At 38.3% G+C, this 25824-nt stretch overlaps 1 long non-coding RNA gene across 1 annotated transcript; it reads right to left on the bottom strand.

Annotated features, from left to right (window-relative positions):
- Positions 1-11552: 11552 nt before the first annotated feature.
- Positions 11553-13867, bottom strand: LOC120323603. Its single transcript, XR_005564228.1, has 3 exons — positions 13591-13867; positions 12395-12458; positions 11553-11778 (listed from the first exon to the last, which is right to left on the bottom strand). It is a non-coding gene; the product is annotated as an uncharacterized LOC120323603 (long non-coding RNA).
- Positions 13868-25824: the final 11957 nt, after the last annotated feature.

Genomic DNA, 25824 nt, shown 5'->3' on the forward strand with positions numbered 1-25824 from the left:
ACCCAAACAAAAATACCTTTGACCTTCTAGAATTTTCATGCAAATGTCAGAGGTTGGAAGACAACTAATAAAAGGTCCTTTTGGGAAGCTGGGAAGCAAAAAAAATCTGATTTCTCTGTTGAGAAAATTTCTCTTTTTTGACAGGCACAAAAAAGTCATCTTAACAATTTAATTCTGAAACAAGTAAGCCATGTCCTACGCAAAGAGTTGGGGTGGTTTGACCCTGACTGGATACCAGGTGCCCACCAAAGCTACTCTATCAGTCCTCTTCCCAAATGGAGAGTGGAGAGAAAATATAATGAAAAGCTCATGAGCTGAGATAAGGGCAGGGAAAGATCACTATAGTGTGGATGTCCTCCACAGAGTCAGTCCTTCAGGAGCAGATTGCTCCTGCCTGGGCACCACAGGGTCACCAGTCCTGCCACCAAATCTGCTCCAGTTTCCAGTTTGGAAAATCAAATATGAGAGAGAAGTTTCTTAGTGAATCTCTGCTGGAAGAATACAAAAGATTGCACAGCAGAGGTGTGCAGGGTGGTGCCGCGACCCGCTGGGGTAAAAGGATAGGGTCACAGCACTGCGAATAAGGGTTCTGAGACGGTGGAAGGTCTGGTGAAGCAATGCCTCGTTTATTAGGTGGGTAACAACTTATATAGGGTTGGATAAGGGGTGGAACTTGGGCTAGGGAGGAGCATGGGATTGACAACCAGGGAAGTATGGTGATTGGGCAGCTGGGTCAGGAGAGGAGGGGTTTGGACATCTCCGGGGGAAAGGACCAATGGGAGCTACCTCTGCACTGCACCAAAACCTAGCCAATGGCAGGCAGAGGAGCGGGAAAGCAGGGAAAAGGCGGGAAAACTGAGGGAAGAAGAAGGGGACAACATGGAGGACAATTTTTTAAAACAACAACTGGGGTACATAAAACTGTATAACATCATAACAATAAACTGGGGAACAACTGGGGTATAACAGACATATCTAGTGAGTGTCATTATCGGTATTAAAGGTCAAGTCCAGTGTTTTAGAGTCCATTTAGGGGTTGTAGATCTTTCTCCATGCTTCATATCGTTCCCATTCATCTTTATTTCCTCCAACAGGGTGGACTAGGAGTTGAATGAGCTTTTCAGATCCTGTACATTTTGTGGAGTATCAAGGGAAAATTTTAGGGTTTGTTTAACTTGACTTTGACTTTTGTGGTCTATACTAGGATGAGACTAGGGTTGTACTATAAGTATATTCACTTGTGCTTAGACAAGAGGTGATTAAGTCAGCTATAAACAGCTGTACCATACAATCTGAAGCTGGGTGAAATGAAGATTTCTCCTACTGATTAATAGGCCATATCATTTGCTGTCTCAGTAATGACAGCCTTTACCACCTTCTTTCCTATTTCTTTCCTAAACACAAGAATATCTTACTTTAAGCAACACTTAAGAGTCAAAATCTATTCTGTAAAAATATTTAAAATGGATTCAATATTTCAGATGTTTTCTCCTGTCTGAAGGAGCTGCCAGGTGGGACACAGGGTCAAGCTACTACTTCATCTGCTAAACTATTACTCAATTTCAGGCAACAATGCCAGAGACAGTAACTAGTTCACTGCATGTATTTATCCCAAATAAATTCCAATGATTCATAAAAGCTTTTGCCTTGCTAGAGAATCACTTAATCCCGAGGACTGGAAGAACTGAAATCCTGACCTTTGAAGGCAAATGGGTTATAAGTGAATCTGCACAAGTGCCCCAGTGCATTGTTTGTCTGTGGACTAGTAGAAGTATTATTACAGCTTGCAGAGGTAGATGCTGGTAAGTTTTAAAGGTGAGTAAGATTATTAATCTGCTGTTTCAGGCAAGGCTATAAAAACCAAAAGAAAATAAAATTTCTAATGTTCGAAGAAGAAGAGAATAAACTACAGTTATCTGAGTACATGCTTCTAAAAAAAGAATATTAACATTAGTCTTATTAATTAGAATTTTACATGGATTGGCAAATTCTTCATGTAGAACCTATACCTGTAGAGAGGTCGTGGTGCCCAGTATAAAGAAACCGTCCTAGAGATCACATTAATCACATCCAGCAGTGGGAAATATGGGAATTTGCCATTCCCTGTCCCTCATTTGGAGGCTTGTCATTCCCTTTCCACCTGGTCCTGACCATGGTGTGCTCACTGAGAAGGTGCTCTCCAGGTATGACTCACTCTTGGAGTTCTGTAAGATGCCTGTTGTCACGTGGTAACACAATTTTAAATCTCCAGACCACACACTTGCAATATTGATCTCAGTTTTCCAAACCCCAGCTAGACATACAATAAGGAAAATAATTTTGTGGAGCTGGGCTGGATGGAGGCAAAAGGATATCGAAATGAAAGCAGGGAATTATCCAGCCTGATTTAGAGTTGACCCCCTCAGGCTATTGCTCACTAACTCTGCACTGCAAAGGAATAAAACAATTCCCTTGTTCATTCTGGAAACTGGTTTTATATTCTCATAACAAACTACTTTTCCAACAATCCAAACACTCTCCTACTGGGAAATATTATCACCTGAAACAAATTTTGCTGCATGACTGTGAGTCAAACCTTCAAAGCTTTTCACAGGTGACCCTGTAATGGGTTGGAAAAAAAAAAGGCTGACAGTGTAAGCAAGAAAGTACTCCACTTCCAGGTGAACAATACACAAAAGGCATATAAAAGAGGCAGTAACTAAAGACAAAACTAACAAACACAGAACCGCTCGCTCCAGACAGGCAAGGTTATTTTCAGGTGTTGTCTACACTAGAGAAATCAATTGGCTGTAATGTCCTTCAGCTGTTGGTAAGTGCTCTCGAGTCTGAGCAGATTTGATACAGTCAACTTTTCAGTGGCTATCACTGATAATTCTCCAGGATTTGTGTGTCTAGGAGAGTTCACTCCACTACTGGGGTAGATAATACACATCCCACTGCTTTACCATCTGCAGCAGCAGAGTTAACCCATCTCTCATCTATTTTCTTTGTCTGGCCTGAAGCCGTCTAACCACAGCCATGGTATCATGTGTTTTACAGAACCTACCTTGGGAGTTCCTTTCTTTTTACTCAATAAGCAGTTTCTGGTACAGAAGCGTCTTTTTTCCCCTCCTTTGTCAGAAACCATCTAGTTCCTCCCAGCTGTCTCTTTCTTCATCTCCGAGGGATGAGAAGCTTTGCCCAGTTCCTGGAGTATAAGGCACCTCAACTGTTATAAAGAATATTGACATTTTTTTTCTCCAATGATTGCAAATGAAAGGCTGAAGAGGGGAAAGACCTGGAGGCAAAGCTAAAAACTTCTTAAAACTTAGGGAAGTTATAATGAAAAAGGTATCAGAGACCATCTGTTCTCAATCCTTCTCTGAAAATCCATGACTGCTTGAAATCACACCGCTAGTTCAACAGGCAGACAGTTTGTGATAACTGAAATGCATAATTGAGGTTTGTGTACAACGAGTTCACTTATGGAGATTTTTTTATTACTATTACTATTATTACTATTATTAATTTAATCTTATTAAACTACCTTTGTGAATCCATTCTGGAACTTTGCAGAATAAGCTCTTCAAGAAATATTGCTAGTTCTGTCATTTGTACAAGGTTCAAATAGAGGCTTGAATGTCTTCTGTATTTATGTTGTTTTACTGAGATTAAAAAATGGACCAGAGCACAACTGTAGACTCTACTCATTCTTCAGTCATGGTTACTTAGATTTTTATAGGTGGGCTGTAGCATAAATAGGACTCATAGGCTTTTGAATTATCGTCTAGGAAATTGCAAATCTACTAAAAAAATATATCTAATTATTTAAGCTTCTTAAGTGAAAATCCAGTTTTCCATAGAAAATCTTGGGTGGGAATGAATTTTAAAGCTCACCTTGTTCCAACCCCCCTGCCATGGGCAGGGACACCTTCCACTAGACCAAGTTGTTCAGAGCTCCATCCAACCTGGCCTTAAGCACTGCCAGGGATGGGGTATCCACAGCTTCTCTGGGCAATCTGTGCCAGGGCCTCACCACCCTCACAGTAAAGAACTTATTCCTAATATCTTATTTAAACCTACTCTTTTTCAGTTCCCTCTTGTTTTATGACCGTGTGCCCTTGTAAATAGCCACACCCCATTAGTATCCCTTCAGGTATTAGAAGATTAGTAATTTGCATAATAATTGTATGGGGCACATAGTCATTGCCATACATATTGAAGAATGACTGGAAACCGAAAAATGTTTTATGCCAGTCTATTTTGTTTACCACTGTCCTAGTGGTCCTTTTGGCTGTTGTTCACATCACCGAACTCAGATGTGGCTCCATGTGTGTTGGATGGAAGATATGTTGGTTCCAATGCATAATCCTGGCACATCATCCTTTCTTTAAATGCCAAAGATCCTTGCTGTATATTTGTAGTTATTCCCATGTAGTTCCTACAGTTAACACAGACCTCAGAACAATGCAACTATCGTTACCTTTTCCGTGAGTGGAAAGTGAGGACTGAACCTTTGTTCCTTTTCTTCACTGTCTTCAACATCATTTGCAAATTTTTAATCCTTAGCAGACATTTACAATTATAATTTGAATTTTCTCAAGAAAGGGGAATGACATGGTATCTCAATATGAGCTCAAGACATCTTCCATAGAATCCTGATAGATCAGTCTTGAGCAAAACCAAACACAAAACAGGGTGATTTTCCTGCAGTTATTGCTAATTTTGGCTTTTTCTGGTAGCTGGGAAGGTGAACAGAGAATTGCAGCTCATGGGGTTAAGGGTAGCCTGTGCTCCAACCATATGCAGTATCTAGTGTGTTGTAAATTCCTACTCTAATCTAACTTCTCCATGTAGACAAGCTGTGAAAGAAAAAACTACTAGGAAAGTATATGTTCATATGGCAACACTGAAATGAGGCCAAACTGGCTGCTTACCACATCAGAAAGCAGAGCACTTACAAAAAGTTAAGGCAGAGTACATAAAAAATATTATATATATATTTATATGGTCAGTCCCCCTGTTAAACACCATGGATGCCTGGGCCTGACAGCAAGAGACCCTAAGGAATAGAACAATTATAAAATCTGTATCCCATATTTATTTATTTATTTGTTTGTTTATTTATTTATTTATTTATTTATTTATTTATTATTTTATTTGAAGCTTCATTGTGGTGAAAGAGGAACTGACCAGTTTTGATTCTGATCTAAAGTAAGTTTCTGTCATGTTAAACAATATTTTTGCACCCAAGTAACACATTTATAGGACAGACTCAATCAAACAAAAGTAATGTTATTTTTGCTATGTTTTATTCTCTTCGATGTTGGTCTGATGAGTTCTTCACAGAGATGCTGCAGGCCCTTTGTATGAGTCATTAATTCACTCTACCTCTAAGATAGGAGAGTTGTCATATGTGAAATTCTGTGGTCTTCCCATGTACCTTAATTTCAGGCTTTCTTTATAAGAGAAGACTTGTCACATACATTTGTAGTAAGATAGAGTTTGGCTCTTTCTTTGGGGAAGGAAAAAAAAAAAAGATATTTTACCTATATGGTTTTCCACATTCCTAAAATCTGGAGAGACCAAATGACTCCCACATCAGTTATTCTTATTGGGAAGGGATGAATTTTAACTGTACCACAGTGATATTTATTGGGAAAAAAACATATCTTCCATGTGCATAATTTTTCATCTGTTGCTTTACCTCAGCAGTTAGTTTTAGATACCCTCACTAAAAGAGTCAATAATTTCACTCACATACAATATATGCCATTTTCCACAGTTACGTTGCTTAAGGGAAATTTTTCAGAAATGCAGTAGGGAAAAACAAAGCAAGCAACATTTGCCAAAAGGTTACTGCGCTTTTCTGTTTCTCCCTCTAATGTTGACCATGGATCAAAGTTTTCTGGTGTTCAAATCTGCCCTGGCACAGGGTCAGTCTCTTTTTTCCCTTATTGTAAGAAATCTGTTCTCAACTTTGTTGTGTAAAATGCAGTGTAGTAACTTTTTCAGAGAAGTTACTGTAGGAGAATACAGGGTCAACCAACCTACCCTTTCTAAAAGAATTACTCTTGCTGCTTTGTTTGTCTTCTTTACCACTTGCCACTACCACTGAAGAAGTTCAGCTAAAGAAATTAATAAATCATAAAAGATAGCACAAACTGGCATATTTTTTATTGCTGTTCCACACTTACCTGCACAGCCTGTGAACCTATCCCAGAGTCTGAACCAATAAAACTGTTAATTTTCACCCACAGGGTGCAAAAGGCAGAGAGAAGAGTTACTTCCAAGGCAGTAACATGCAGCAGTGATCAAAACAAATCAAAACTGATGTTGTTGCACATGGATATTAAAGAAAAAAGATATCTATATAAACCAATTTTCCCCATTGAGACAGGAAAGAAGCAAAACACACGTTGTTCTGTGTTCTTTGTTATTCTGGAAAGTGCTGGCAGCAGATAAGAGTGACTGAAGGAAATGAGCAGTTCCTCTGGTTGCCAAAAGCTAGGCTCACTGTTGGTGTTGATAGGGCTTGTAGGTACAGACATGAACCTAGTGTCTAGAGATTTAAAAGCTAGCAGGAGAAATCCTGGCTCACCTGAAATTAACAGCGTGTTTTGTTACTGACTAGAGAGACAGATTTTTTCCCGCAAAAATAGCTGACCGCTATTTTTCCTTGACGGGCTTGAAATATTCTTCCAAGGGTGACTTGTAAAGGACCAGACATCCTGGAAACCAGCCTGATCTCAGCTCAGCATTGCCGAGTTACACATGTGAGGATTAAACTGTAAGATGATGAGTAAGAATTACCATTTAGCTTGTTCTTCATGTAACGTGCTCAGTTAGTAAGTGTTGTAATTTCCATCATTAAAGGCTTTCCCTTCATCCAGTATTAAATGTATAAGCTTTGAGACTGTTCTCACACACACAATTAAAATGAAATTGTCTCTAGAATGAGCTGATAAGCTCAGCTCAGACAGCAGTCCTGGGCTGTCATTTCTCCATATTGTAGTTCTTCAGTTTCATCCTAACAGCCATCCATTCTGTGCCTAACACAGAATGGTTGGACATAAAGGTTAGCACAGAAAGGAGAAAGGGAAAGAAGTAGAGTTGAACCACTGGGATTATTCCTTCAAAAAGATTTGGTCCAGAGAAAACTTGTATGCCACTGACAAACTCCTCCAGTCTGAATGTAATCCATCATAAATGGCACATGATGCCAGTGAAGATAGGCAGTTGGGGTTGCTAGTGGCTTTTATCCCCAGACCTGCTGTTTTCCAGCTTTAATTAGGTACATAAATGAGGGCCTACCTAAAGACAGACATGGTGCAGGTGGGGACCACAGTGTTGAACTGCTGGTGTACAACTCCCATGAAGTACAGAACTGCCTGGACATATGAAAGCTAATATCAAAACTACCAGGAATGAATCACTTCACATACAATTTCTAAGAAGCTTTAATCCCATGAGACATTTTAATATTTCATCTGTTTATTCAATTCAGGATGAAAACACATGTGAAAACAGTGATTCTGGTCCTCCTTCCATTACTGTTTGTGAGCCAAACACACCTCACAGACATGTCTCATAAAGTTGAAGGAATTTATATTGACTCTGGTGTACTTTCTCCAGGCTTCAGATGACATAGATGAAAGCAAATTTTGGCCCAATGACTGTAAATCTGACCATCTATCAGCAATTAAACATACTTAACATGTGAAAAGACACGTATCACTATCAGCGGTGACTGACACTATTTACTTTTGACACGATAGATCTCTCACCAGGGACTTACAAAGCAAGCAAAACAAATCTTATATTTGCCTTCCAACCCTTTCTTCACTATCTGTGCAGTGCCAGGTCCTCAGCAGCTCCAGTAACCTCTCACTTCACCCCTGTGATATATCATGAGCTCCCTCAGTGAGTCCTGTATTAGATGTTTCTCAGAGCTCACAAATGGTCTAGTCTTTCCAAAGGGTTGTTGTGTCTTTTACTTAAATTTCTTTCATAGTGAACAAAGCAAGGCCAGTCCTCAGGACCCTTTCCTGGATTTCATCCTGTTCTTCCCTTATCTGGCAGTGATCCTAGTGCCAGCTGGATTGAGCTATTATTTCAGTTTCTGGAGCAAGGAGTTAAATGAGCACGTAGGAAATTTATAGTAAGGATGGTATGGAACCATAAATTGGAGGCAGCTATGCAATACTCAGGTGATAGATGCCTCAGCTGACAAAAATCAGTGTAATGCTGTTGACTTGAAATGTTCAGGTGGATGCTCAGGTGAAGTAAAGAAGGATACTTTCACTGTTGTCAATACAGCCACTCAAATTTAAATTAGTCTGCCCAAAGACCACACTTATACTGATCAATTTATGATTGATCGTATCACCTGTAATGTGTAGGTGAACGAAATCTAAGCAGGACTAAGGTGATCAAATGTTTGTCTTAGAATATGTAGACAAAAACTAAGAAGAGCCTCATTTCTGAAGAGCTGAGCACTGTTTTCAGCAAAGAGACTGTATGAAATGGAAGAAATTGCAGGATGAAGAGAATAGTCCTAGTCAATGGGAAAAAAAGTCACTTGCCATTGAAAGGCAGGAAAAAAAATCTGGTCAGAAGCAGGAAAGAAGTTACTATATTGTGTCCAAATAGTCATCTTGAATTCTACATAGAACGACAGCAGCTCTCTACAGACTTGGCACTCGGTGTCACCAGTTCTCAAGTTGATCCTTGCAGCTGTGACCTGCCATCTTCATTCAAGAGTTTCAAAATATGTTCTGAATGGCAGAGGCTCAGCAAGTGTTTCTGCTCTGCTCTATACATTGATTCACTGCTTTCTGAGGAGACGGGACAGTTCCTGTCATGTCACCTTGAAACAACTAAACATGATTTAAGGAGCAGAGGAAATTGAGCCAGTTGTAATAAAAAGCACAATTAGGGTTTGGATTGTTAAACTGGCAACAAAGTCTTGAAATATTTTGATAGAAATAAATTTTATTCAAACTGACCTGTACATAATAGGACAATGTTTTGAAACATAAATAAATTAAAATTTGGTGAAGACAAGTGCAAGGTGATATATTTTGGGAGGCATAATCAGATATAAGGTGGAAATAATGAGAAGTTATGTAGGGCAGTATGAATAGTTCATTAAGGACAACAAGGTGAATACAAGCCAATGATTTTGTACAGATGTGGAGAATAAGCATTATATTTTTATATAATAAAAATATTGTTATCTATTTTTATAGATATGCAGCAAAGAATATAAGCTGACTTCCTGTCTTTCTCAACTTTATATTACAACATGACAGCAGAACTGAAAGGGAATACTTTTTGAAAGCCTTAACAGGATCACATGCAAACAGAAAATGTATCTAATTGAAAACTATTAACACAAACCGCAGACTTTAACACCAGTTTTGTAAGAGACAACAAGTGGGTGAGAGCAGGGGCAGTGTACAGGTACAGACATAAATACTCGTGATAGTAAGTGGGGTCAGGGACCAAATTTGAGGTGTGATGGCTTTGGCAATACCACACTCAAGGCAAAACAAGGGGGTTCTAGACAGTTAATGTTGCTAAGGAACCAAAGTCTCATACCTGCATCAGGCTACCTAACTAACACATTCCTGTTTTACAAACTACATCTGAATCAATTTCTCATGAGCTGATCTGTTAGTTATAGCCAAAAGAAACATCTGAATTACTACCATGACCAGAAGACCCCTGAACTTGTTTTATTTCCCTTCATCTACCCTCTTTTCACTTCCTCTGTCTTTCTGGGGGTTTTTTATTATTTTTTTTTTTAAATAAGATATCTTCACTCGAGCATTGTTGACATGTAAAAAATGTCAGTGTGTGAAGGGAGAGTCCATGGGGGAGTCATATCCTATAGAGTACTTTCTCTTATTGCCAACTTTTATGTAGGACACAGTGTTAAAATAAAAATGTAACAGCTCTCCTGTCGAAGCTCATGCTGGTAACCACGGCCTGTTAAAGAAGGCAAGCAGCTATCAGAAAAGTATCTAAGTCTTTATGGGCAAATAGTTGAAAGCACAAAGCCTGCACTTCATGAAGGTTTTGGGTTTTTTTCAGTAAGTTGGTGCTTTTTCTTCATGTGAAAAGAGAAATCAATATTCTTGGTTGAAAACAGTTTAGAAAGTCAAGCCTGAACTTTAAAGTAGTTACCTGTACCAAAATTTGTGTCTTGATTTCTAATTAAGAACTTCAATCTTTAGTGTTAAGTGCCACACAACTGATCTGTTTCATGGAACCAAAGAATTTGTCAAATGGGTATTAGGAGCAAAGTTGTGTTAAGTTTTATGTGTAACATAAATGTGCTTCTCTATCAATAGGTAGAAGTTGTTTTTCTCACTCATGTCTTACAGCTTCTACTATGTGTGAGAGCTACTTTCCCTACCCGCTGAAAATGTATACCACTTATTTAGAGGTTACCAGCACTAAAAAAGTCCTTGAAAAAACAGGAGTTTGAGAAAAATATCGGATACTAGAATCATAGTATCATAGAATCATTTAGGTTGGAAAAGACCTTCAAGACCATCAGGTCCAACCTGTGACCATACACCATCCACCACCTTGTCAACCAGACCATGGCACTTAGTGCCATGGCCTGTCCTTTATAGACCACTTCCAGGGATGGTGACTCCACCACCTCCCTGGGAAGTCCATTCCAATGCTTGACAATCCTTTCAGTGAAGACATTCTTCCTGATGCCCAATCTTAACCTCCCTTGAACCAGCTTGGGGTTATTTCCTGTTGTCTTGCTGCAAGTTGCTTGGAGAAGAGACTGACCCCCACCAGGCCACAATCTCCTTTCAGGTATTGATGGAGAGTGTGAGAAGGTCTCTCTCCTCTGACCCTCTTCTTCTCCATGCTCAACACCTCCAGCTCTCTCAGTCACTCCTTATATGAGTGTTTTTTATTTATTTTTTTTTTAATTTACATACCTTTATTTATTTTATATATTCTATATATTATATACCTTTTATCTGTTTACTTATTTAAATATTGTCTTTTATATAGATTTTGGAATTAAAAAATTGAGTAAATTTCTGATATATTCTCAAGCTTCTTTCCCCAAATGTGAAACCATCTTGCCTGGCTTTTCTACTCATGCCCACACGCCTCTATTTCCTGCTGAACCTCTCACGTCATCTTGTATTTCGAGGAGCTCAGACTTACAGAATCATAAAATGGTTTGAATTTAAAGGGACCTTACAGATCCTCTAGTTTCTATCCCCCTGCCATGGGCACGGACACCTTCCACTAGACCAGTTTATTTGAAGCCCAGTCCAACCTGGCCTTGGACACCCACAGAGATGAGGAAAAAAAAAAATCAGTCACTCTGAAACTCACTCATGGCAGCTGACATCACCAATCTCCCCCTAGATGTTAATGTAGTGTGGGTTTTGTGTCCTTAGTTCAGAGGTTTCCAAAATATTGGCCACGACTTTTTTTCTTGGCTCACAGAAAAATGTTAAGAAAACATATGTTTGATTGTATGTGATATAAGCAATTAATAACAACAGTAAGAAAAGTCAGAAGCCAAATCATATTTCCAGCTGTGCACAATTTATTGCTTGCATATTTCTCTTCATGAACCTTATTATACAGAAATATATGGCACAATATTATTTGCTTTTCTATAGTCTGCACTCTGCACACAGGTATCTCAGTGCACACTTCTTCCTTAGAAAATTGGAATGAAATATTTCCGTGTTCTTGAGATCCTTGACATGTAATAATCCAGTGAGGCAAGATTTAGGCTGCTGTTTTCTGTTAACACGTACAATAAAAGAAATAAAATGATCCTTGTGCATGTTTCCTACGTATAAACTCCTTGTAGATATTATTGAACCGGCAATCGGTTCTCCAATCTTCTATTAAAATATCAATAGTATTTTTTAGAGCTTAAATTGAGCAGTGATTTTATTTAAGGCTGCACCTAGACACCACTTTTCTTCGAAGAAATCTCTTGTTGTTGCTAAAAATGAAAGCCATTCAAACGAGTGTGATTGAAACAGGGACAGGGAAAGGGAAAAAAATCAATAGAACATTTTCCAGGGTACTATATCTGCTTTTGAAAAGAGACCATTAATAACATGCTTACAGTAAAAGCAGCTGCTTGTTCAAAGTGCATTCAAGGGTAAGCTGAAAGGATGGTTCTCTCCACACAGCCTCCCCAGAGAGAGAGTTTGTAAAGATTTCAAAACCCAACTTCAGGCTATGAACAAAAACCTTCCCTAGGAATTTTAAATATTCTTATCTGATGTTAGATTGTGGGACTGAAATGCCTCAATTTTTGCTCCTTATGAAGGGCAACATGGGTCAGTGAATGTGAATTGGTCTAAAAACTGTTTTACAGACAAAACACTGCAGGTTGTAATCATACCTCGGAGGACAGCAGGTGCCATGCTAATGCCAGCTGGTGCAACCCTCAGCAGTGATGGTCAGCACTGTGGGACATGAAAAAATGTCAATCACTCTGAGATTCACTCATGGCAGTCGACATCCCTTCAGCTGAAACAGAGGGCTGGATCGGAACATTCAAGAAATTTTAGAGAATCATAGAATATCCCGAGTTGGAAGGAGCCCACAAGGATCATCGAGTCCAGCTCCTGAACCTGCACGGGACAGCCTCAACAATCTCAACACATGCCTGAGAGCCTTTTCCAAGTGCTTCTTGAGCTCTGTCAGCCTTGGTGCTCTGACCACTGCCCCGGGGAGCCTGTTCAGTGCCCAACCACCCTCTGGGGGAAGAAGCTTTTGCTAGTATCCACCCTAAACCTCCCCTAAACAGCTTCATGCCATTCCTTTGGGTCACTGATCACTAGAGAGAAGATTGACACCTGCCCTCCATTTCTCATTGTGAAAAACTGTAGACTACAATGAGGTCTTCCCACAGTATCTTCTCTAGTATATACTTAAAGTATCATAAAACGAATTAAAGATAAGTATTGGGACAGGACTGAATCTTGGATCACCACCTAACTTGCTTCTAGTGTCATTTCATGTGCTTAAAGGCATGCAATGATTTAGAATATGTAAAAGATCACCAATGCAGTTCACATGTAAGAGAACTGGTTTAACAGAGCTTAGTGCTTTTGGGTGCAGTTTTGTAATCTCACTTGTTTTGTCCAGATAGTTCAAGCAGATCTGTATGTTTTCAGGAACATTAGGACAAAATATAAAGCACACCTATAGCAAGGAGCATACCATGAGGGTGGTGAAGACCTGACCTCATACAAGTAATAGCTGGCTGATTGTAAGTTACACAATATGCACTTAACTGTCTGTGGAAATAATATTGTCTGTTGAAGAGCCTATAAACTTCCAACGTATGAATGTTCTTTTCTTTGTTATACTGCTGATTAATCTAGATCTGCCCAATCTTCTTTATCCTGGTTCCAGAATTTGGGTAGCCGGAGAACCCTTGGTACCTCTAACGCAAGCCACTAAGGCCAAGATTTCTCTCATCTCACTCTATTTAGGTCCCCAACAGCTATTGCTAAATTAAGATCCTACTTGTCTTTGGTATTCCAGAACAACTGAAGAGTGAATGAACAAATCATGTGTTGAATTGATTACCAAATTCTACACTCTGTAAGGTTTTGATCCGAGATGTCTGTAGGGAATACCAGACTAAGGAGTTACATCTGTGCCTTTCTCCTTTTGGCTGCTTCTTCTTACTCTCACATTGCAGGAAGAAACATATCTGGGTTAAAAATCTTCAATACTACAAACAACAACAAAACAAAAACAAGAAATATGCCTTCAGAACCAGAGGGAAAAAGCTCAGCTTCCTGATCCACCTAGCACACAGATACTGTCAATAATCAGTTTATATCAAAGGAGCAAAAAGCAATATGGAAAGGACATGGTTCTATCTGACCCTGGTTTGTCCCCTAAAGCTCCTGCATTATGAAATCACAACAGTAAACTAGCAGGAAATTCCAAGACATACACTACAATGGCATATATTGCTCTAAAAACAGGGACTATCACCAAAACATTCAGTCAATCCTTAATGCTGTTCTTCCTGGTCTCAGCCTGGCTGACTACAATTCCATAGATGTAAAACAATAAAAATTTGGCATCCTCTATGGCAATGGATTTGTGTGGGCACTCAGCATGCCAGATCTCACTGATTTTTATATCTCTGAGTTTCTATTCTAAGGAGAAGTTACTCGTATAATCTGCTGGGTTGATAGACGAGGAGCTGGCGTTATTGCAACAGGCTGTCCACAGCTCCTTTTCATCATAGTTATAGCTATGGACTAGCAGGAGCCCCTCTGGAAATGAATGTTGAAAATCACAATGGCACTTTGTACTGCGCAGTTTTATTTAGGGAAATACTATTCAAGACAGAAAATAAGGAGCTCCCGCAGAAAAAGAAATAAACAACTGGATACTTTAATATGATAGTTTCAACAAAGTTCCATATTGTTTTCAATAATAGTTGTGATGGCACTTTTATATTCTAGATTTTACTTTCGTTTGCTTCAATTTTGCCTAGAGATTAATATGAGATGTTCATTTCAAAGAGAGAGATAGCCATGGTGATTAAAATCTCTTTTGTTATGTGCAAGCAGAAGAAGCAGTTATTAATACTGAGAAATATATTATGCATGTCTCCCCTTTCCTCTGAGCTCTCATGAAAGACACTCCTATAAAAAAAAAAAGGCTTTTCTGGAACACCATTATGATTAATTTCTATTTTTTGTCACTAGCTTCAAAAATCGTAAGTTTTCTAAAGCATTTCTGGTGGTCATTTCTGCTCCTGTAGGAAAGAAAAAACCCTGAAAAAAAGTTGATATCAGTTAAGGATGTAGGGTCAGACCTTATATCTGGGGACAGTGTTTTGGCTGACTCAAAATGCCTACCTAACCCTCATTAACATTTAAAAAATAATATTTATTCTATGAACTTCATTCTCCCTACTTAGTAAGGGAAGTGCTGCTATTCCTATTTCGCAAGAGGAGGCTGAGGGATTGAATTATTTAATGGTTATTCAAGGAAGAGAGGGAGACTGAAATTTTCAACTGCTCGTTAAATATGTCCACCCTGTCTGATTTTCAAGTGGTCTTATGCACTGAGGAACCCTGAAAATCTTACCACCTTTTTTAATGAACGAACAGGATATTAATTTGATTAAAAAAACCCCCCGAAACCTGCTGAGATCCATAAGAGTTTATTTTTCATTCATGACAGAGATTTTTCAGTTCAGCCCTTAAATTATACCCACCAACCATTCGGTTGCTGCTGTTGATGGTAACTGCATATATCAACCCTATGGACTAAACAACCATTTTGTGCATCTAATACAAGTTATCTTAAATGAGGGTACACCAGAACTAACAAGGTTTCTATTTTGAGGTGAATTTTGACTATTTGGATTTTGGACATGACTCAAATTGAGTTTTAGACATTGAGGGAACTGTCCAGGACTTGCAGCCTCAGTGAGTTTATGCCACAGAATTCGAGAATCATGGAATTGTTTGGGTTGGAGACCTCAGAGACAATCTCATTTCCCTCCCCTGCCATGGGCAGGACACCTTACACTAGACCAGGTTGCTCCAAGCCCCATCCAACCTGGCCTTGGACACTTCCAGGGATGGAGTATCCACAGCTTCTCTGGGCAACCTGTGCCAGGGACTCACCACCCTCATAGGCAAGAATTTCTTCCTGCTTAGTTTATGACTTGACTTCATGATTAGAAACTTACAAAGACCCTTCAGGGCTTCAGGGTATTTTTAACAGACTAGCAGAGAATACCAGAAAGTAGGATTCCCCTTTTTGTGTCTCTCCACCAAGTGTTTGCCCTGTGTCTGAGAGAAGCAACACATGAGATACAGCAAAAGCATTACAAATCCAAAAGCTTTCAGATAAAGAACCTTGAATCTCAATAAAAAATTATTAATACAGGTTTATTTAGTAAAAAATTTATAGAATCATGGGATCTTGTAAGTAAGAAAAGCCCTCCAAGATTATTGACCTCCAATCATTAACCCAGCACTGCCATCCCCGCCACTAAACCACGTCCCCAGTTGCCACATCTACATGTTTTTTGAATACTTCCAGGGAAGTGTTCCATTAATTTGGAAGCTCCATTTATTGCCAGGAATCAAACAGAAGGGAAGACACTTACTGTAATCACACTCTTCTGTACTTAGCTATATTAATTAACTGAGAAATATATAAATTGTGAAAGTAATACTTTGTTTTTACTGGAATGGTCATTCTGCAGAAAAAAAAAAAAAAGCCAACAAAACCAAACAAGTACAAGGCAGGCAGTGGGGCTGTGAACAAGGTCAGAATATGGAATGAGAAGAAAAGCTGCAGGGTTGGGATGTAAGGAAATAAAAAAAAATATGGGAACATTCTTTAGGAAGGATGTTGCCTGGTAGAGCATACGGGGGAAAAAGAGAATTTGATTAACTTAAAGCATAAGAAAAAGTAAGGAAAACTGGTGATGGTAATGTGAGAAGAGATTTAGTAGAGGAAAGAAGGGGTTAAGAGAAGAGGGGGTAAAACAGGAAAAAGAGCAGAAGACAGAAATCTTCTCTGTTCTTGCTAGGCATGGGCACATCCCAGCTGCTGTAATTAGTGTTCAGCAGTAACCACAACTGGGTACGTGTGTCATCCATATCACATCTGAATGGAACTAAACTACTTCACTGATGATGTGTCCAGACAACTTTTCTTGAATGGAGTGTGATGTGTGTTCAACACATGAATTGCACAAACCATACAGTTTTCTTTGTCTGTTGGATGAGTTTGGATTTCTCCAGTTACTGCCTGATGAATTGAATGCATCATTCTCAGTTTAAAATCGCTTTATCTCACCAGGTTATTAAAAGAAGACAGAACTTCAGTACACAGCAATCAGGATGCACATGGTAACATTCATCAAGTTAGTCTCATTTAATTACTCCAGTGCTTCTTAAAGTAGACTCCAGCTATTTCCATGCACGTGCGTGTTTTAAAAATTAAAACAATAACAACTGCAACCAAAATCCTCAGTGGTGAAAACTTCTCCATGTGAAAATTAATCAGGTTTATTTAATTGTGATATAATTCTTCTCTAGTCTCAATCCCTTTGTGAGGACATTGAGGAATACTACTACCTGCCGCAGATTAATTATGCAAAGTTTTCTCAGTTAAACACGTATGAATGTACATGTGGCATGTTTGTATGCATGATCCTATGAGGGAGAATTATTCAGGAGCATCGATTGAAAAAGCAGAAAGTCTTTCTCCTTTAGCAAATTTCAGTGGCTCTGATATTACAGAACAGAACATTGCTGTTGATATCAACAGTGAGTCTGAAGGATAGAACAAAAAAAGGTCTAGAAAAGAGTAGGTAGTTCCGCATAGAAGAAGGAAATGGGCAACAAGTTAGCCTTTTCATAACACAACTTGTCAAACAGGAAAATGTCCTGGGGGAAAAAAAAACAACAAACAAACCAAAGTCCCACTAACGTTTAGGAAAATGCATTATTCTGTTTAGATCTATTAGGAAAAGACAGTGCTCACTGCTTTGAAACATAAGGAAAAAAGTGGTGTTGTATAAATAGATGGAATGGGTCAATTAAATACCCTCTCTTTAATTCATCCTTCTGAACAGTCACGTGAAAATTTGGAAATATATTAGAAGAAGCAACAGCAAACCCCACACAGTAAAATTTAACCTTCTTTGTTAACACATTGCACAGTCTTCCTGCAGTATAAACATTAAGGACTTTAAAAAACCCTGAATAATTCTCTACCATATTCCCTATACCTTTGGCTTGGGAGCATAATGAATTAAAGATACCGTATAATTTAGGTCGCTTGAGCTTTTCTCTCTGTATGTAACCCTTTCCAATAAACTCCCTGGTTCTGCACTTCAAATTCTAGTTAAATTACTTTTGTCTATCAATCAGTATGACACTTGCATTAGAATATCACCAGACACACCATGTTGTCAAACACCATCTTTGCAGGCAGCTTGAAAAAGTGCAGCTTAGCTTCATTAATCTCATATAAGAACACTTGACACTAAATCATCTTTATTACCTAGTACAAAGATTTTGTACCTAACAAGTAGTGAATTTGCATGGATAATTGCTTGGATTACTTCACAAACAGTGACATTTTCCTTGTATTTCCAAAAACTTCACATTGCTCTACCATACACAAAAAAGCTTACATTTACCTAGACATATAGTTAACCTTTTCATTTTAAATTTTCAGTGGTGAGATGCCTGTAAATGAGAGCTTGGTCCCAGTCAAGTCCATTCCTCAACTACAGTCATCTCCATATTTCCATGCGTGATATTTCATAGAATCACAGAATTATTCAGGTTGGAAGGGGCTTTAAACTTCGTCTTGTTCCACCCCCTGCCATGGGCAGGGGCATCTTCTGCTATCCCAGGTTGCTCCAAGCCCCGTCCAACCTGGCCTTGAACACTTCCAGGGATGGGGCAACCACAGCTTCTCTGGGTAACCTGTGCCATGGACTCACCACTCTCACAGCCAAGAACTTCCTTACATCTAATTCAAATCTCTCCTATTTTAGTTTAAAACTATTTCCTCTTGTATTATCACTATTTGCCCACGTAAAATGAGTTTTACCTCCTTTTTTTTTTTTTTTTTTTTTTTTACAAACTACCTTCAAATATCCTCTCTCAAGTATTTTCTCAGCATGGGAGCATTCCTACAGGTTGCTTTCAGGTTGTATCTCTCCCCATACATGAAAGATTGGATTTAGAAATCTGGGTGTGATCGTTTCTGGCTAGGGTAGGAATTAAAGAGGTAGAAGATGTAAGTTTTGGTCATACAAACCCACGTGGAAATAACCTGCTCCAGACGTAGCTGCCTGATGATAGTTTAAGCTGAGGTTTTCAACTACTATGTCCAGGGCACAGATGCAGATGAATCCAAGGAACCAGGGGGTAGATTTAAATTCAAGAAAGCCACCCTACTTTTCTCTACATTGGCTACAGATAGATACCACTATTAGGCAATGAAAGTTAGACATAAATTGTGTGTATAATCATAAACAACCATAGATCGTGTTGTTCTTCAGCTGCAAGAAGTGGGTGAGCTAGGGAAGGTTAGATGCCCACTTCAGTAATCCAGGCACAAGAAAAAAACCCTGCATTTACAATATACCAGAAGCCAAATACAAGGTAGGATGCAGATAGAATAGCTGGCCACTGGAATAAATTATCAAGAGAAGACTGGATATTTTTTCTCTTTCTTTTTTCTGTATATCCAATAAAGGATACTGAGTTCTGTATAGGGTGATAATTTAAGGTGTGAACTGTGTGTGATCAGGCTGTTATACTAATCTTTGCTGGACTGAGTTCTGGTATTTACACTCTTAGAAGCAGGATAGCTGATGCAAATGCTGATGACAATGGACTCCAAATGCAGCTTCATTGACTACTCTGCTATTTCCTTTCAGTACGTCCCTGTTAGGAAGTTAACTCAAAAATAAGGCTTTTTTTAAAAATTAAATTCAATGACAAAATTCACCGACTGGTGATGAAAACTAAATTTACTAATTCATGAGAGAAATTACTTTAAAATGGAACTGTAATATAAGAAAAACGAAACTGCATAAATGGTCAGGAGAACACTTTGGAGACTTCTTTTTTTATATAATCAGTCAGTTCCTCATGTAACACTGAGGCTGCCTGTAAACAAATCCACTCTTAGATTGGTGTGATTCAAAAGAAAAATTTGCAACAGCTGTTGTGTGAATAGCACCGTTCTGAGATTTGAGTTCCTAGGCTGATTACAGGCGAACATCTGGAAAATTGAATTGAATCCAAATCTACTAAAAATTACTGTGCCTGTTAGTTTGTTGTGTTCACTTCAGGAAATGAGCAATTTCATCATAATTTAAGGAATTTCATTGCACAGTTGGTGGCACATACATTGAAAGAGTGAGGTAATCTCTATCCCTCTGTTATGGCGAAAATAGTCTTTACAAAAGGGGAAACTGTCCCACTTCCCATCTCCAGTCATCACTGTGAGATCCTTCATAGAGTCTAGGTAACAAAATGGAACCTATACTTAATGAAAAGTGAACTTATTTATGTACACAGATACTGATTTGTTTAGACCTGTGACCAGTGAACTGAATTCTTCTTCTAAAGTTAGGATGGGCTGAAGCCCATGTATGTACATGGGATTGATTGATACTTAAATGTGAACACAGGTTTTTTACATGATGGATGGAGAGAAAAACAGCCTTATTTTTATTTTATGTCAAGGTTTTCTTTGGTGGTTGTTTTTTGTTATTGCTGTTTAATATATCTTTAAAGATTTAGAAATGGGTGAGTGTTGAAGCAAGAACTTCTTTTCAGCCATTGGAAAACATGGACACAGTGACCTGTCCAGGCTTGCTTACCCTCTTCAGTTTAAGAAAAATTAATTAAAAAACCTCCTGTAAAATCTTAACATATTTATAGTATTCATCAGTGTCATCTTCTTTTGGGAAAAAACCAGAAAGGAATAACATTGCAGAAAATGCCACACAAATTTAGTTGTTACCACTGCTAACAGTGATCAGTTTGACTCTGGGGTAAAGTTTTAATTATTTATTAATCTACCTATTGATATTTTCTTAGTTTCAATATGACTTATCCACGGACACTTCAGAATAAAATAGTAGAGAATACTTAATATGAGTCTAATAATAACATTCAAGGGATGTTGTTGTTGTTGTTGTTATTATTATTTATTATTATTATTATTTAATCATCTTTGTTTTACTTTTTCAGTGAAAATTTGGAAGTATAGACTCAGGATATTTCACTAATAAATAAAAGCTGCAGTTTTGTCTTCAACTTCTAATTTTGTGTTTGGACATATTGATCTCATCCAAGACTTTCAATACTCAAGAAAACCTGTGGAACCATAGGAATTCAAAAAGCTTGGTCTGAAATAATTCCCTGTCATGGAGGATGAAGTCCCATCTCACTGGATATGCATCAGTGGCCTGCCAGAAATATGAATTAAATCAACACGATTTGCACAAAATTATTTTATTATCTTAAAATAGAATTTTTAAACTTTAAATGAAGTTTAAAATAAATTTTCATTTAGTGTGTAATGATAACTCCAAAATGATCCCCAGCACAGGGTTATGAGCCAATAAATATTGAGCTGTACCATCTGCCTAACAATGGACATTTCCTTGAAGGAGATTTAAAGTACAATCTTTCTTTAGGTGCAATAAATTGCTGGGGCAGATAAAGTAACATTTAAGTAACTGAAGTCTGATAACTTTCAGGAAGATTTCAGAGTTCTGCAAATTGCCTAAAATTTTTCGTAGAAATGCTCTAGAAATATGCTTCCTTTGTTATTTTGTATTTTTTTAGTTAAACATACATCCAGAATAGAGAAAAAAAGAGTTGAGATCAAACGATAGGCAGGATAACACCAGTGTGGTCCTTCACAGGCATACAAAGGATTGGGAACAATTCCAAGCAGTGTGGCTGTGGGCAGTAAAACACCTCAACTGGTTTCATTGAAGTGCAAATATGGAAATTGTTTCATGCAACCACGGGATATAATAGGATATATTGCATCATTTAACATAGGAGGAGTGGTGGGAGAGGTGGAAGAAAGGAAGAGAGGAAGGAAGGAAGACAGGAAAAGAAAGATAGAGAAAAAAGGTGAAAAAAGAAGAGAGAGAAAGAAAGAAAGAGAAAAGAAAAAGAAAAAGAATAAGAAAAAGAAAAAGAAAAAGAAAAAGAAAAAGAAAATGAAAATAAAAATAAAAATAAAAATAAAAATAAAAATAAAAATAAAAATAAAAATAAAAAGAAAAAGAAAAAGAAAAAGAAAAGAAAAAGAAAAAAAAAAAGAAAAAAAAGAAAAGAAAAAGAAAAAGAAAAAGAAAAATAACAATGAAAAGAAAAAGAAAAAGAAAAAGAAAAAGAAAAAGAAAAAGAAAAAGAAAAAGAAAAGGAAAAAAAGAAAAAGAAAAGAGAAAGTCAGTCTTTGTTATTACAGCTTCAGCTTAGATGACAGGAATAAAATGCTGGCCCCAAGATCTGCATGGAGTCATTCAAATAGCTTAATAGCACAGGGGATAAATCACTATTATTATTATGAAACAGGAGACAGAGTTCTTTGAGACTGGGAACTGTGCAGCTCAGCTTCAACTGCTGTTCAACATTCAGAACTACCAACTTCATTTCCTCCTAGCACGTAATAAATAACACATCTACCCAACATAAAAGCATTTTTATAATAGCAGTAAAGGAACTGCAGAGAGTGTGATTATCATGAACTAATAACGCCCTGTGGAAGATATGCAGCACAGCTTGGAGATGACCCGAAAACGAGCCTGTGGTTCACGGGGCTGGTACTGTACCTGACCAGACATTTTGTCCCATTTTGACCATGCTCTCCCAGAGCGCTACCACATTTTGATATTCTCTCCCTCTGCCACAGTGGTCTGCGCAGAGTGAGCCCATTTGTCATTGTCGGTTTCCTCTTCATGCGGCGGCACAAATGCAGTGCTTCCATCCACGGCTGCGCTCGTGCTCCAGCTCACACTGCCTGTAGTATTTTCACAGCATCACACATCTCGAGGAAACAGAAGGGAAGCTCAGCTGGTCTCTTTTCAGTGATACTCTAGCTTTGCATAGGTGATGACTGTACCCTCTAATGGGAGAGAAAGGGTTGCCTGGTGGTTAAAATATACAGCTGGCTATTAGCCAAATCGGATTTGCTCCGCACATTTGCACAGACCTGTGTGACCAGTGGCTTTGTGCCTCGCTTGTGCTGCCTGTGAAGTGGATCCTACTTCTTTCTGTTCTAGCATGTTTTTTACCGGGCACCCCAGTGCACATCTCAGTGCTGGTGTTTGAATACCTGCACGGCGTGGTGGGGGGAACTGTTCTGGACGTGTGCTCCGTGAGATGGGTTATTCACAGAGGAATATCTCACACAGGGGACATTTGCACATGCCCTGAAACAATGAAAAATCAGCCCAACAACCCCACATCTGGTATCGTTGGGAGGTAATGGGTGAGAACACCAAACCAATCACTTAATAAAAGCTCATCCCTCAATCACAGCCTCACATAATGTCCCTCAGACAAATTTTAGCAGTATATGAAAGTCACGTGAACTACACAATCTTCTCACATTAGGAAAGGGACCAGAAACAATGTATTCCTATGGATGAGGAGGCCTTTAATTGTATTCACCCCTACAGACAACTTCACCTCCTCTACGATGGGTGTTTGATGACCAGGAAATAGCTGCAGTGATGCAGAGCAGTCTTCTCTGACAAGATGTTTTAATCTTTAGATGAGGCTTGGTATCCCTATATCCTGGTGAATCCTCCCCGATAGTGCTGTGGAGCAAGAAAGCACGGGCAGCTTTAATCTTAGAGTTTTTGGTCTGAAATTCGTATTTTATGGGATTTCATCAGATTTTTGGGACATCCTTTATAGTCTTGGTATTGCAGATCTAAAATCACACTGAGCAGAAGACAGCAACAATCACAGAGGAAAGAATAGACATACCTTGACAGAAAAAAGGCAGATCTGTTTTCTGATCTTCCTCAGCCATCTACAGACAGTGAAAAACAGATCACTAAAGGTCTGTTTGTTCATAATAAAAATATTCTTTTTTTGTTTCATTTGAGAGTTGAATTAAATACTGGGGGAGAAAAAAAAGAGGCTAAGTTGTCCAGAAAGTGTTTTTCTGTTTAAAATTTTCTGACTAAAAGGAAATAAAATACAGGGTCTGGTTTGCAAGTTTTTTCTGCTTGAATTGGGAAGTTTGATTTTTGAGAGAGAGAGGTGACTTAAATTACCTAAAGTGCCTGCCAATCTCATTTTCCTGAAAGTTACAATTTAGGTCATTTTAGCACAATTTAAAAAATGAAGGGGTACAATAAGTAAGAGGATATTTGCCTTACACCAAACAATTTCTCACATTGTCTGTAAGTATTTTACAGTTTTAAGTTAGAGCGAACTTAATGTATATCAAGGGGATAAAGAGTTCTTAATCTTTTCTGTTGATGTGATTGCACATTGTAGGAACTACTCAAATATCCATCAAAAAGAATAGTGAATTTTCTCGGAAAGACTGAAGAGACATAAGGCAAGGCAGAACTATGGTAAGGTGGGGACTCAGATCAGCCTGAAAAGGAGTATGATATCATGTAAGAGATAAATAAGAGTGAAGGGAAGTGAAATCATATAATTCAGAGGTGTAAAACAATCCCAAACTCACTGCAGTGGGAACAGATTGTCAGTCCCTGAGGGAAGGAAGCAAGGGAAGTAACTGTATGCAAATGAATATGATCATTTATGCAACTTATATTTACAATTGGTCACAGGATTTTTGTAGGCCCAGATGAATTCTGTGAGAGGCAAATCAGCAGGACCTAGATTAAATTAATATATTAATTTTACTGATCTAGTCAGGGATTTTTGCGGTTTTTTTTACCCCACAGCATGGAGATGTAAGATACTGGGTCAGGGAAGATATTTATTGGGATGTTGTTTCCACAGTACCTACAGCAGATGCCCAGAAGACTGTAAGAAAAATCTGAGGTGTGTGAAAAGGTTGTTGTGATCTCCTGGGACAACTTTCCAGTAGTGAGTATTTTTGGGAATGATAAACTGGAGACTACAGATTGGCTGCTGTGTTGAACAGTTGCTGATCTGTGGACTTCCATGGATATCTAATCTCTTCTCTGAACCTACGGATAATTTTTTACTTCTGGAAAATTCCGTGACAGAGCTTCACAGTTCAACGTGCAGCATAGAAAAAAAGAAACAAAATCAAAATAAAACCAAGAAAAGCAAACTAATGAAACAAAAAACAAAACAAAAGAAACAAAAAGAAAAACACTCCACCTTTTGAATTGCCTATCTGACCATTTTCTTGGGAGCCTTCAAGATATTGTATTGTGCAAAAATGTATTATTTCCACTCCTTGCTTTCTTCACACCGCTCCTGATTCCGTAGATCTCTGTTATATTCACCATAAGAGTTTATTTTCATTTTCTAGTGGGTGTTTTATGCCTTTGATTGTGTTTTTCACCTTCTCTCTGCCTTGTCCAGTTCTACTATATCCTTTTCAACTCGATGTGGTAGCATATTCCATTCAGAATACATGAATGAAACACAGCAACACAAATCTTATTTGGAGCTGTCATGGAATATGCATACTTAGGGTTATTTTTCCACATGTACGTTACTTTGCATTTGTAGATATTAAATTTTCTCAGCCATTTTATTACCCAGTTAGACAGCACTGCAGGATAATTCTGTGACTCTTTGCAGTCAGTATTAGATTTGACTGACCTGTACAATTTTTAGCACCTGCAAGTGTTGTTCCCTTTTCAAATGACATGTGGATACTGTGAAGAACAGCGGGCACAGTGTGGTCCATGGGGAAACCATCTGCTAGATTCTCCCGATTGCAAAAATAAATTATGTGCTCCTACTACTTGTTTCCTTATCTCTTAACTGCTCCTAAGATGAGAAGTTTTCTGCATCCCTCAGACTGTGAAAACATACTCCGAGGAGTAAGCTGCAGGAGCAGCTTTTATGTCTCATCACATCTGATGGTCTTAGAGGTCTTTTCCAACACAAATGATTCCATGATCCTATGATTCCATGACCCTATGATTCCATGACTTCTGTTGCCCTTAAATGGGGAGGGATAGAAAAAAATTGGCTGAGTTTGTCAACAGTTACCTTTTCATCCCATGGACTTACCATTAGTTGTTTATTTGTATATACTTGCTAATGCATGAGATAACATGTCTCACACAACTGTAAATGAGTGTTA

This window comes from Pipra filicauda, unplaced genomic scaffold (assembly GCF_003945595.2).
Source record: "Pipra filicauda isolate LSUMZ 115617 unplaced genomic scaffold, ASM394559v2 scaffold298_size1015687_pilon, whole genome shotgun sequence".
Taxonomy (NCBI): Eukaryota; Metazoa; Chordata; class Aves; order Passeriformes; family Pipridae; genus Pipra; species Pipra filicauda.